This window comes from Delphinus delphis, chromosome 4, assembly GCF_949987515.2.
Source record: "Delphinus delphis chromosome 4, mDelDel1.2, whole genome shotgun sequence".
In the NCBI taxonomy this organism is placed as follows: Eukaryota; Metazoa; Chordata; class Mammalia; order Artiodactyla; family Delphinidae; genus Delphinus; species Delphinus delphis.
Window position 1 is genome coordinate 58274625 of NC_082686.1, and position 14420 is coordinate 58289044.

Sequence of the window (14420 nt, forward strand, 5' to 3'; positions counted from 1 at the left end):
CTTAATCCCCTACCCCTATCTTACCTCTCTTCCATCCCTTTCCCCGTTGGTAACCACTAGCTTGTTCTCTCTATCTGTAAGTCTGTTTCTGTTTTGTTACATTTGTTTGGTATTTTTATTTTAGGTTCCACATGTAAGTGCTAATATACAGCATTTGTCTTTCTCTGGCTTACTTATTTCACTAAGCATGATATCCTCCAGGTCCATCTATGTTGTTGCAGATGGGAAAATTTCTTTCTTTTTTATGACCAAGTAATATTTCATTGCCTATATATACCACATCCTCTTTATCCATTCATTTGTTGATGGACACTTAGGTTGCTTCCATATCTTGACTATTGTAAATAATGCTGCTATGAACATTGGGGTGCATATATCTTTTCAAATTACTGTTTTTTGTTTTCTTCAGATATATGCCCAGGATTGGAGTTGCTGGATCATATGGTAGTTCTGTTTTTAGCTTTTTTGGGGAACCTCCGTACTGTTTTCCATAGTGACTCTACCAGTTTACATTCCCACCAACAGTGTATTAGGGTTCTCTTTGCTCCACATTCTTCCCAATACTTATTTGTGGACTTTTTGTTGTTTTCTGACAGGTGTGAGGTGATATCTCACTGTGGTTATGATTTGCATTTTTCTGATGACTAGGAATGTTGAGCATCTTTTCATGTGCCTGTTTGCCATTTGTATGTCTTTTTTGAAAAAATGTCTATTGAGGTCTTCTGCCCATTTTTTAATTGAGTTGTTTTTCTGATATTGACTTATATGAGCTGTATATTTTGAATATTAACTCCTTATTGGTCATATCATTGCAAATATGTTCTCCCATTCAGTAGGTTGTCTTTTCATTTTGTTGATGGTTTCCTTTGCTATGCAAAAGCTTTTAAGTTTAATTAGGTCCCATTTTGGGGGTGGTGGGGGAATCCAATTAAATTTTGGTGGAAACTTCAGGGTTTTGTGTATATGGTCATGTCATCTGCAAATAGTGACAGTTTAACTTATTCTCTTCCAATTTGGATGCCTTTTTATTTCTTTTTCTTGTCTGCTTGCTGTGGCTAGGGCTTCTAATATTATGTTAAATAGATGTTCTGAGAGTGGGCATCCTTGTCTTGTTCCTGATTGTAGAGGAAAATCTTTCAACTTCTCACGATTGAGTATGTTAGCTGTGTGTTTGTCATAAATGGCCTTTATTATGTTGAGATTTGTTCCCTCTGTATTGACTTTGATGAGAGTTTATCATGAATACATGTTGAATTTTGTCAAATTCTTTTTCTGTGTCTATTGAGGTGATCATGTGATTTTTATCCTTTGTTTTGTTAATGTGGTGTATCACATTGCTTGATTTTCAGACATTGAACCATCTTTGCATCCCTGGAATAAATCCTACTTCATTATGGTGTGTACTTATTGTCATTTTCTTACTTATTTACTGGTTGTTATTGTAGTTCTGCTTTTTTCTCTTTTTTTAGTTTGTTCCCTTGTGGTCTGATGATTTTCTTTAGTGATATGCTTGTGTTCTTTTCTCTTTAGTTTTTGTGTATCTATTGTAGGCTTTTGATTTGTGGTTACCTTGGGGTTCATGTATTGACCTATAGCTCTATCTACTTGTTTTAAACTGATAATCACAAGTTCAAACACATTCTAAAAGATCTACATTTTTACTCCCTTTCCCCATGTTTTGTGTTTTTGATGCCATATTTTACATCTTCATGCATATCCCTTAACTGTTTATTGTAGTTACAGTTGATTTTACAATCTTTGTCTTTCAGTCTTCATGCTCACTTATTTAAGTGACTGATCCACAGCCTTTACTGTATATTTGCCTTTACCTGTGGGATTTTTCCTTTCTTATAAATTCTCACTTCTTGTTGTAGCCTTTTCTTTTCCACTTAAAGAGACCTTTTTCTTTTAGGGTCACTTTAGTATTGATGAACTTTTAGTTTTTGCTTGTCAGAGAAATTCATATTTTCTTCAATTCTGAATGATAACCTTGTTGGATAGAGTATCCTAGGTTGCAGGTTTTTCCTTTTCAAGATTTTGAATATATCATGCTGCTTCCTTCTGGTCTGCAAAGTTCCCACAGAAAAATCAGCTGATAGCCTTATAGGGATTCCCTTGTATGTGACTCTGTTTTTCTTCTGCTGTCTTTAAAATTATCTGTTTATCTCTAGCCTTTGCCATTTTAATTATGATATGTCTCAATGTGGGTCTCTTTATGTTCATTTGTTTGGGACTACCTGTGCTTCCTGTACTAGAAATCTGTTTCCTTCTTCAACTTCAGGAACTTTTCAGCCATAATTTCATCAAATACATTTTCTATCCCTTTCTGTCTCTTTTCAACCTCTGGGACCCCTATAATGTGAATGTTATAACACTTGACGTTGTCCCAGAGGCCCCTTAATCATTTTTTAAAATTTGTTTTTCTTTTTGCTGTTCTGATTGGGTGATTTCATTACTCTCTCTCCCAGATTGCTTATGTGTTCTTCTGTATCACCTAATCTGCTATTAATTCCTTCTAGTGTATTTTCCATTTCAGTTATTGTATTTTTGAGCTCCGTTTGGTTTTCCTTTCTTTCTTTCTTTTTTTTTTATATATTTTCTGGTTCCTTGTTAAAATTCTTCCTGTGTTCATCTATTTTTTTTAACCAAGTTCAGTTAGCATTCTTATTACTAATGCTTTGAACCCTTTATCTGGTAAGTTATTTATCTCTGTTCCATTAGGGTTTTCTTCAGGTTTATTTCCCTGTTCTTTCATTTGAAACAATTTCTTCTGTCTTCCCATTTGTTTAACTTTCTCTTTCTCTATGAAATTAGGTGAAATAGTTACCTATCCTGGTCTTGAAGGAGTATCCTTGCATGGGAGTGTCCCTATGCAGTTTGCATGTGCCCAGTGGCTTTGGTGGGAAAGCTGAATCTGAAGTGAGCATGGGTCACATCTTCTCCTGGGGTGTGCAGGCGGTTATCACCTTGGTGAGAGGTAGGGCTGGAGATGGAGGGACTAGAGCCAGAGCCAGGTGCAAGCCGGCTTCTCTTATGCTCAGTGGCTGTCACAGCCCTATCTGGGTGTGATCAGAGCTCAAGGTGATGGAACAGAAGCCCTGAGGGTCGGGTCCAAGCTGGTTCATTTCCTCTAAGTGTGCACTCCCCCCCACCCCCTAAAGCACCTCCATCCTAGTAGAGAGCTGCACAGGAGCAAGAGCAGCTGGGTCAGGCACTTGCTGAAGACAGGAGTAGTTGTGGGAAACCAGCCAGAACCCCACACAGTTTTAAATCTGCTTCCTCCCCCTTGTTCCCTAGAGTAGGCAAGCATGTGCACCTGCTCTTCATGAGTAGAGTCTCGGCTTCTTACAACCCTTCTCTAAGTCCCACTGGTCTTCAAACCAGCTAAGGGGACTTGTCTTCCTTGTGTTGGACCCCAGGGCTGGTGTGCCCAAAGGTGGTTCAAACCCCTAACTCTGCAGGGAGGATCTCTGAGCCCATCATATCTCCCTTCTCCTCTGTGTCCTGCTAAATGTGTGGGTCTTGCCTGATTGCTTCTCCTCTCTTCCTACCCGACGCCATGTGGATCTTTACAGCCTTGTTTGTAGAAGAGCCTTTCTTGCAGACTCCTGTTTGTGTCCGGCAAGAATAGCTCCACATTTAGATGTATCCTTTTTTTTTATTGGAGTAAAATTACTTCACAGTGTTGTGTCAGTTTCTGCTGCACAATGAAGCGAATCAGCTACGTGCATACCTACATCCCCTCCCTCTTGAACCTCCCTCCCATCCCTCCATCCCACCCATCTAGGTCATCACAGATCACCAAGCTGAGCTCCCCACTCTATACAGCAGGTTCCCACTAGCTAGCTATTTTACACATGGTAGTGTATTTATGTCAAACCTAATCTCCCAGTTTGTCCCACCCTCCCCGTCCCCTTCTGTGTCCATATGTCCATTCTCTACATCTATGTCTCTATTCCTGCCCTGCAAATAGGTTCATCAGTACAATTTTTCTAGATTCCGCATATATGCGTTAATATACGATATTTGTTATTCTCTTTCTGGCTTACTTCACTCTGTATGACAGACTCTAGGTCCACCACATCTCTATAAATGACCCAATTTTGTTCCTTTTCATGGCTGAGTAATATTCCATTGTGTATATGTACCACATTTTCTTTATCCATTCATCTATTGTTGGACATTTAGGTTGTTTCCATGTCCTGACTATTGTAAATAGTGCTGCAATGAACATTAGGGTACATGTATCCTTTTGAATTAGCTTTTTCAGGGTATATGCCCAGTAGTGGGATTGCTGGGTCATGTGGTAGTTCTATTTTTAGTTTTTTAAGGAACTTCCATACTGTTCTCCATAGTGGCTGTTTCAATTTACATTCCCACCAACAGTGCAAAAGGGTTCACTTTACTCCATACCCTCTCCAGCATTTATTGTTTGTAGATTTTCTGATGATACCCATTCTAACCAGTGTGAGGTGATACCTCACTGTAGTTTCGATTTGCATTTCTCTGATAATTAGTGATGTTGAGCATCTTTTCATATGCCTCTTGACCATCTGTATATCTTTTTTGGTGAAATGTCTATTTTTTAATTAGGTTGTTTGTTTTTTTTGATATTGAGCTCCTTGAGTTGTTTGTATATTTTGGAGATTAATCCTTTGTCCATTGCTTCATTTGCAAATATTTTCTCCCATTCTGAGGGTTGTCTTTTCGTCTTGTTTATGGTTTCCTTTGCTGTGCAAAAGCTTTTAAGTTTCATTAGGTCCCATTTGTTTATTTTTGTTTTATTTTCATTACTCTAGGAGGTGGGTCAAAAAAGATCCTGCTGTGGTTTATGTCAAAGAGTGTTCTTCCTATGTTTTCTGCTAAGAGTTTTATAGTGTCTGGTCTTACATTTAGGTCTTTAATCCATTTGGAGTTTATTTTTGTGTATGGTATTAGGCAGTGTTCTAATTTCATTCTTTTACACGTAGCTGTCACAGTTTTCTAAGCATCACTTATTGAAGAGGCTGTTTTTCTCCATTGTATGTTCTTGCCTCCTTTGTCGTAAATTAGGTGACCATATTTGGGTGGCTTTATCTCTGGGCTTTCTATCCTGTACCACTGATCTATATTTCTGTTTTTTGTGCCGATGCCATACTGTGTTAATTACTGTAGCTTTGTAATATAGTTTGAAGTCAGGGAGCCTGATTCCTCCAGCTGCATTTTTCTTTCTCAAGATTGCTTTGGCTATTCGGGGTCTTTTGTGTTTCCATACAAATTGTAACACTTTTTGTTCTACTTCTGTGAAGCATGCCATTGGTGTTTTTATTGGTATTGCATTGAATATGTAGGTTGCTTTGGGTAGTGTAGTCATTTTCACAATGTTGATTCTTCCAATCCAAGAACATGGTATATATCTCCATCTGTTTATATCATCTTTGATTTCTTTCGTCAGTGTTTTATAGTTTTCTGAGTACAATTCTTTTGCTTCCTTAGGTAGGTTTATTCCTAGGTATTTTATGCTTTTTGTTGAGATGGTAAATAGGATTGTTTCCTTAATTTGTCTTTCTGTTTTTTCATTGTTAGTGTATAGGAATGCCAGAGATTTCTGTGCATTAATTTTGTTTCCTGCAACTTTACCAAATTCATTGATTAGTTCTAGTAGTTTTCTAGTGGCATCTTTATGATTTTCTACGTATAGTATCATGTCATCTGCAAACAGTGACAGTTTTACTTCTTTTCCAGTTTGTATTCCTTTTAGTTCTTTTTCTTCTCTGATTGCCATGGCTAAGACTTCCAAAACTATGTTGAATAAGAGTGGCGAGAGTGGCCATCCTTGTCTTGTTCCTGATCTTAATGGAAATGCTTTCAGTTTTTAACCATTGAGAATGATGTTTGCTTTGGGTTTGTCATATATGGCTTTTATTATGTTGAGGTAGGTTCCCTCTATGCCCATTTTCTGGAGAGTTTTTATCATAAAGCGGTGTTGAATTTTGTCAAAAGCTTTTTCTGAATCTATTGAGATGATCATATGGTTTTTATTTCTTAATTTGTTAATATGGTGTTTCACACTGATTGATCTGTGTATATTGAAGAATCCTTGCATTCCTGGATAAATCCCACTTGATCATACTGTATGATCCTTTCAATGTGTTGTTGGATTCTGTTTGGTAGTATTTTGTTCAGGATTTTTGCATCTATGTTCATCAGTGATATTGGTCTGTAATTTTCTTTTTGTGTGATACCTTTGTCTGGTTTTGGTACAAGTGATGGTGGCCTCATAGAACGAATTTGGGAGTGTTCCTCCCTCAGCAATTTTTTGGAAGAGTTTGAGAAGGATAGATGTTAGCTCTTCTCTAAATGTGTGATGGAATTTGCCTGTGAAGCTGTCTGGTCCTGGACTTTTGTTTGTTGGGAGATTCTTAGTTACAGTTGCAATTTCATTACTTGTGATAGGTCTGTTTATATTTTCTAATTCTTCCAGGTTCTGTCTTCAAAAATTGTACCTTTCCAAGAGTTTGTCCTTTTCTTTGTGGTTGTCCATTTTATTGGCATAGAGTTGTTTGTAGTAGTCTCTTGTAATCCTTTGTATTTCTGCAGTGTCAGTTGTGATTTCTCCCTTTTCATTTCCAATTTTATTGATTTGAGTCCTCTCCCTTTTTTTCTTGATGTGTCTGGCTAAAGGTTTATCAATTTTGCTTATCTTCTCAAAGAACCAACTTTTAGTTTTATTGATCTTTGCTATTGTTTTCTTCGTTTCTATTTCATTTATTTCTGTTTTGATCTTTATGATTTCTTGCCTTCTACTGACTTTGGGTTTTCTTTGTTCTTCTTTCTCTAGTTGCTTTAGGTGTAAGGTTAGATTGTTTATTTGAGATTTTTCTTGCTTCTTAAGGTGAGATTGAATGGCTATAAACTTCCCTCTTAGAACTGCTTTTGCTGCATCACATAGGTTTTGGGTCATCATGTTTTTGTTGTCATTTGTTTCTATGTATTTTTTAATGTCTTCTTTGATTTCTTCAGTGATCTCTTGGTTATTTAGTAGCACACTGTTAGCCTCCATGTATTTGTGTTTTTTACAGTTTTTTTCCTGTAATTGATTTCCAATCTCGTATCATTGTGGTCAGAAAAGATGCTTGATATGATTTCAATTTTCTTAAATTTTCCGAGGCTTGATTTGTGACCCAAGATGTGATCTATCCTTGAGTATGTTCCATGTGCATTTGAGAAGAAAGTGTATTCTGTTGTTTTTGGATGGAGTGTCCTATAAATATCGATTAAATCTATCTGGTCTATTGTGTCTTTAAAGCTTGTATTTCCTTATTCATTTTCTGTTTGGATGATCTGTCCATTGGTGTAAGTGAGGTATTAAAGTCCCCTACTATTATTGTGTTACTGTCGATTTCTTCTTTTATGGCTGTTAGTATTTGCCTTATGTATTGAGGTGCTCCTATGTTGGGTACATAAATATATATAATTGTTATGTCTTCTTCTTGGATAGATCCCTTGATCATTAAGTAGTGTTCTTCTTTGTCTCTTGTAATAGTCTTTATTTTAAAGTCTATTTTGTCTGATATGAGAATTGCTACTCCAGCTTTCTTTTGATTTCCATTTGCATGGAATATCTTTTTCCATCCCCTCACTTTCAGTCTATAAGTGTCCCTAGGTCTGAAGTGGGTCTCTTATAGACAGCATATATATGGGTCTTGTTTTTGTATCCATTCATCCAGTCTGTGTCTTTTGTTTGGAGCATTTAATCCATTTACATTCAAGGTTATTATCGAGAGTATGTTCCTATTACCATTTTCTTAATTGTTTTGGGTTTATTTTTGTGGATCTTTTTCTTCTCTTGTGTTTCCTGCCTAGAGAAGTTCCTTTAGCATTTGGTGTAAAGCTGATTTTGTGGTGCTGAATTCTCTTAGCTTTTGCTTGTCTGAAAAGCTTTTGATTTCTCCATTGAATCTGAATGAGATCTTTGCTGGGTAGAGTCATTTGTAGGTTTTTCTCTTTCATCACTTAAAGTATATCCTGCCACTTCCTTCTGGCCTGCAGAGTTTCTGCTGAAAAATCAGCTGATAACCTCATGAGGATTCCTTTGTATGTTATTTTTTGCTTTTCCCTTGATGCTTTTAATATTTTTTCTTTGAGTTTAATTTTTTTTTGTTTGATTAATATGTGTCTTGATGTATTTCTCCTAGGGTTTATCCTATATGGGACTCTCTGTGCTTCCTAGACTTGATTGACTATTTCCTTTCCCATGTTAGGGAAGTTTTCCACTGTAATCTCTTCAAATATTTTCTCAGACCCTTTCTTTTTCTCTTCTTCTTCTGGGACCCTATAATTCAAATGTTGGCACATTTAGTGTTGTCCCAGAGGTCTCTGAGATTGTCTTAAATCCTTTTCATTCTTCCTTATTCTGTTCCTTGGCAGTTATTTCCACCATTCTGTCTTCCAGCTCACTTATTCATTTTTCTGCCTCAGTTATTCTGTTATTGATTCCTTCTAGTGTATTTTTCATTTCAGTTATTGTATTGTTCATCACTCTTTGTTTGCTCTTTATTTCTTCTAGATCTTTGTGAAACATTTCTTATATTTTCTCAATCCATGCCTCCATTCTATTTCTGAGATTCTGGATCATCTTTACTATCATTACTCTGAATTCTTTTTCAGATAGGTTGCCTATTTTCTCTTCATTTATTTGGTCTTTTAGGTTTTTACTTTGCTCCTTCATCTGTGACATATTATTTTTGTTGTCTCATTTTTTTTTTTTTTTTGAGGGATAGGATTGTGTTCCTGTCTTACTGGGTGTTTGGCCTGAGGCTTCCAGCACTAAGTTTGTAGGCTGTTAGGTAGAACTGGGACTTGGTGCCAAGATGAGGACCTCTGGGAGACCTCACTCAGATGAATATTCCCTGGGGTCTGAGGTTCTCTGTTAGTCCAGTGGTTTGTACTCGGTGCTCCCACTGCTGGAGCTCTGGCCCTACCCCCGGCTCATGAACCAAGATCCCACAAACTGTGTGGGGCAGGAAAAAATAAAAGAACAAGGAAAAAAAGGAGGAGAACAATAACAAAGAATAAAAAGTAAAATAAGATTAGAAAAGTAACAAATATGTTAGGAAGAATGAAAAAATAAAAATATAGATGAAACAACAAACTGAATGTAAAACAGAGCACAATAGTAAAAAAGAGGAGAAAAAAAGAAAGCCGGAAAAGGCCTAAGCTGTGGGGGTCGAGGTTTAGGCAGTGGGTGGGGCATATGCTTAAGACCCACAGGGCCCAAAAAGGCCCTGGGGAGGGGTGGGGCCTAGGCTCAGCAGGAGGGGCCCAGGGGTGCCTCTGGCCTTGGAGGTTGTAAGACCAGGTCCAGGACCACAGCAGGCTCACTGGGCCCGAGTAGGCAGGGGTAACACTAGGCACATTCCCCCCTCATCCTTCGATCCCGGAGGGCCCCTCCCATTGGCCTCTCTTCTTCTCCCTCTCCCTCCTATGCTCCTAGGAGTCACACGGCAGGAGGGGGCCCCAGAAGGCAGGGGACCAGACCTGGAACCCCAACAGGCTTCCTGAGGCTGAGAGGGTGGGGGAAATGCTCTCCATGCCTCCCCTGATCCTCCTGATCCCAGAGGGCCCCTCCCCGACCGCCTCTCCTCCTCCCTCCCTCCAAGGGCCCACAAGGCTGGAGGGGGCCTTGGAGAATAGAGGACCAGGACTGGGAGCCCAACAGGCTTCCTGAGGCTGAGAGGGTGGGGGAAATGCCTTGTGTGCCTCCCCTGGTCCTCTGATCCCTAAGGCCCCCTCCCATCCACCTCTCCTCTTCTCCCCCCACTTCCCTCCTACCTCACTAGGACCAACGCAGCCCGGAGGGGGCCTCAGAAGGTGGAGGACCTGGCCCGAGAGCCCCGCAGGCTTCCTGGGGCCCTACTGGGCTGGGGAAACGCTAGGTGTGCTCCCCTTGGTCCTCCAAGCCCCTGAGGGTCCCTCCAGGAGTGGGAACCTGTCCCCGCTCCCAGCCACCCCTCAGGGGCACCGGTCCTGTCCAGCCTCCACTTCTCCTTCCCTCTCACTCCCCCCATGTCCTACCCAGTCGCTCAGGTGTTCCTCCCATCTCCTTGGGCATTGAGGTCCTCCACCAGCAACCGGCAGGCGCCCTAGTTGTGGGGAGATGTGAACTCCACGTCTTCCCACTAGAAGTATTCTTGATGTGCTCGTCAGGGAGGTGAGCTCGGCGTCCTCCTGCTCTGCCATCTTGATCTCCCTTGTCTTCCTCTTCACCCATTTTTAAAAAATGTTTTGTCTTGTTTTTATTCAGTAGTAGGAGCTATTTGTGGTAAGGAAATTAGTCTTTTATCATGATTTGTCTTCCCCTTGGCTTTATTAATGATTTTTTTCAATGTATAGGACATTTATATGTAGTCATAATCATTACTTAGTTTTCCAGTTGTTTGCTGATCTAAAAGTGTCTTCCAAATTTGAGGATCTCTTAAAAGGAGTTCAGGGAAGATCTTTTGGTGCTATATTTTTCACACAGGTTAAGAAAGTTTTTTTCTATGAAATAAAAAGAAATTATTCCCCTACTCGTTTTCTAGAAAGGACTTAAGAGATCTTATAATAAAAGACATCAATTTTATTAGAATAAAGTCTGAACACCAAAAATAGTAAATAAGAGAAAAAGCAGGTACCATAGTCACAAGAATTTATTTATTGAAAGATAAATTAGATTTATTAATTTATTTAAGTAACCCTGACCATTAAATTTCTTGGCAGTCATGCCTGAAGAGCCAAAAATTTAAAAAGGTACATTAATTAGATTTTTGTTATAAGAGGACACATACTGATTCTTTAAGAGAAAGATGTTATCATACTAAATTCTGCAGGTAGTTTATCACAGGGCGTATTATTCAGGGAGATTTGTGTCTTTGGTTTTATTTTTGTTTGTTTGGCTGCAACAGGACTTTCTGACTGAATGTTCCTAGTCAGAAATCCTTATCTACCTATGGAGTTCTCCCATTGTATTCATCAGGACTCTGGACTGTTCAATTCTTCTTTCTTCTAATGACCAGGTTTACCTTACTTATTCTCAAGGGAGAGTAATTCTGATAGGACATCTGTCCCTCTTGCCAGAAAGTTGCAACTGTTAGAAACTAGGATCTGGGGTAGAAATCAAAAGTTGTTGGTTTCAGGCAAAGTAAATAACCCATCATTTGAACATTTGAGCTGTTATCATCAGCTATTGGGCTTCCTGCACTGCCTTTTTGTGTTAAATTCTTTCCCTTTCTTCCTTCACAGAGATCTACCAGATTTTTGCTGAAGTGGTGAGCTGTGTGCTCTAAGATCTAACTTTTGGGAAATAGGTTTCCTCCTGAAGAGGGCTTTGACAAGAAAGCTGTTGGGTGTAAATGAGCGGATCATGACAGATGTTTTTCATTGCTCCAGTATGCTTTTGTGAAATAGGAGGCCTTTGAAGCTTGGAGCAGCTCCCCTGTGGCATGCAATAGAAGACTGTGCCTCCTTTAGACACAGGGAACATCAAGGGCACCTCTGGGTACCACACGGCAGCTTAGACAGAGTGCAGCTGAGAGGCAATGGGTTTTTCATTTATTACTCTTTGAAGACGGACATATGTTACCTCGAGACAGAAGACGGAAGAATCTTAAAAAAGAAAAAGAAGTCCTGATTATTTGTTTTAGATGCTCTTCCTCTTTGAGTAATCTGCTCACTGGATTAGTTATTTAACGAAGTACAGTGTTCGTAGGATTAATGGAGAAGAGAGAAATGTGAAAGGCACTCTAAGCTGGTTTAATGAAACAAAGATGTTAATGATATTTAGGAAGCCTGAGATTTACCATTCTAGACTTTGCTTTACCTAAGACTTAAAGATGTAGATGACCTTGGAAATACGCTCATTTTAATTGGCTTTTGTGAACCTGTCTACCACCACCTGAGCTGAAAGCCTAGAATAGCTCACTCTTCTCTTTTTTTTTTCCCTTGCAGTTTTACTGAGATATAGTTGACATACAGCAGTGTATAAATTTAAGGGGTACAACCTAATGACTTGACTTACATATTTTCCAAAATGATTACTGCAATAAATTTAGTTAACATCCATCACCTCATGTATTTGCCAAAAAATGTTTTTTTCCCTTGTGATGAAAACTTTTCCACTCTTCTCTTCTTGAGTAATCATTCTGTCTGCAGTGGAAAGCCCTCACACTCGTAAATTTCTCTGGTCGCAAGAGGTTTCTAAGAAGAAATCTGCAAAGAATAAGAAAAAAGGTTGATGCAAACTGTCTTGTCCCTACTGTCTCCCCTTTCTGTGTGTGTGTGTATCAAGTTACCTCAAAGACAGAATATTTGGGGATGCACATATATGTGCTTTCATTAAAACACGTCACTCTCAGTAGTACCCTATACATTACTATTAAAAAAAAAAAAAACCCGGATAGATCAAAATTTCACTTTTCTCTGTCACCATAAACTAAAGCTATTCAGTGGCTACTACACCCTTGGCTCTCTATGGTTTTTTTATTTGGATATAAATGATATTACAGTATCCTCATCCCAGTCTATTACAAACCAGAGTTTAGAATGCCTCTTGAAGATTTTGCTTTTTGTAAACAACTTAACAATAAAAAACAGTCATTACCTAGATAACATTTATTGCTGCAGACTCTCAAGTTGTTTATTATTAAACATACCTATTGTGATAAATTTTCTAGAAACTTGGAGCTGTACAGATACTTATAATTGCCACTATTATCTATCTTTATAGTTTTGCAGATTGTTCAGTTTTTGTTTTCTTTTGATGCTTTGCTTCCACCGGTGAGAGAAATATTTTTAAACCATGCTGGAAGTTGAAACCTAATAAGAAATGTTGACCGGACAGGATACTGGCCTTCTTGAAGCTTTCCTGCTAGGATTACTTGTCAGTGATTTAGGAATGCCATTCACTGTTGTAGGCATTCCTCATGCCCTAAAACAGGCACCCAAGCATTAGGACAATGAGATTCATTGTATGTGAAGAAAGGTCAGCAGTTGTTTTACTAGTTCATAAGATATTGGAATTAAGATGACAATTTAAAAGCTAAATGTCAACAAACAAACAAAAAAACAAACAAAAGGTAAATGTCAAGGCTTGGAAGGCCTGCATACCTTTGTTCTAGTCATCCTGAGATACTTGACTTCTCAATGGTTTAATCTTCAGGAGCAGCGAAGTAGGGTAAAGAATAAAGAATATGAATAAAGAATAAAGAACCCAACATGATGCCTATCGTGTTACAGTAATTTTTAGGATCGTTAAACACTAAATGAACTTAGTAAGGAGCACAAAATGTTAATGGTTTCTTTAGTTAATTTGAATATTCTTTTCAGTGGTTAATGAGTAATCTTCAATAATTTACTTAACTAGGCTGCTGTTTCCAATTTCCAATTGTGAAATTATATAATTATTGACTTACTGGTGTAAAGAAATTACTTCTTTTTCAAAGAGAGATAAAATTAAATAAATAATATACCAATACGGGTGCCCCTTCACTTACAGAAAGACTGGTCTCCACGAGGTGATATCCAAAACAACTAGCCTGAAATTCTTAAGAGAAGAAGCTGTTTTCAATTCACTGTATTCTCTTCTTAGAATAATTGGTGTCATATTTTGGCTGTGTGTATCATCTAAATGTTCCTTTCTTTCCCGGGCATTTGTCATCACTCTGTTTGGGGTATAAGTATGCCCTCTCTCACTTAATTTCTTTCCTGACTTTCTCATTCCTTGTTAAGGATCTCAGTTTTTCCATGAAATAATTTTATGAATAATGGCCAGTATCCTATTTCATGTCACAAAAGTGCATTGGCCCAGTTAGTGTCTTAATCATTACATAGGATAAAGACTGATAAGTAGTGTGCTAGTGCAAAAACTGAAACGTGAATTAATATTAAGTGTGTAGCTTTAAATCATTTGGGGGGGTCACTAAAGTAATAAAGACTTGTGTTGTCCTGGTTATTAACTTTGGGAAACATTTCAGTGAGGTGAGGCCAAATGCCATGTCCCTCTTCTCCACCTTGTGTTGGAAAGGAAATAAATAAGAGTGCTTGCTCATTTGCAGATAACCCTAGCAGTGGGACCCAACAGAGATTCTAGAGACTGTGGTAGGAGACGTACTCACTTGGAGACGGGAGAGAGTATGGAGCTTATGATGAAGGTAGCAGCGTGCCCAAGAGACATCCCTGAGGAGGTTGTTGAAAGTCTAGTCCAGATTCTAGTTCTCTGCTCTGCTGAACTTTGTCTATAACCTGAGAGAAGTCCCGACAATCTCTGTGGACCACAACTTCCTCCTCTGTATAACCTCTTAGTTATTTCGGCTTTAAAAGGACACGAATTTGTACACTGAATTTGGTTTGTAGGAGCTAAACTAAGCCCCTATGTACTGAGGGTCTATGGGAAAATGCAGAGT

General features: G+C 38.5%; 1 protein-coding gene across 12 annotated transcripts in view; it reads left to right on the forward strand.

Annotated features, from left to right (window-relative positions):
• The window catches only part of PHLDB2 (pleckstrin homology like domain family B member 2), a 244659-nt gene that overhangs the window by 175516 nt on the left and 54723 nt on the right, over window positions 1-14420 (forward strand). The window lies entirely within an intron of this gene.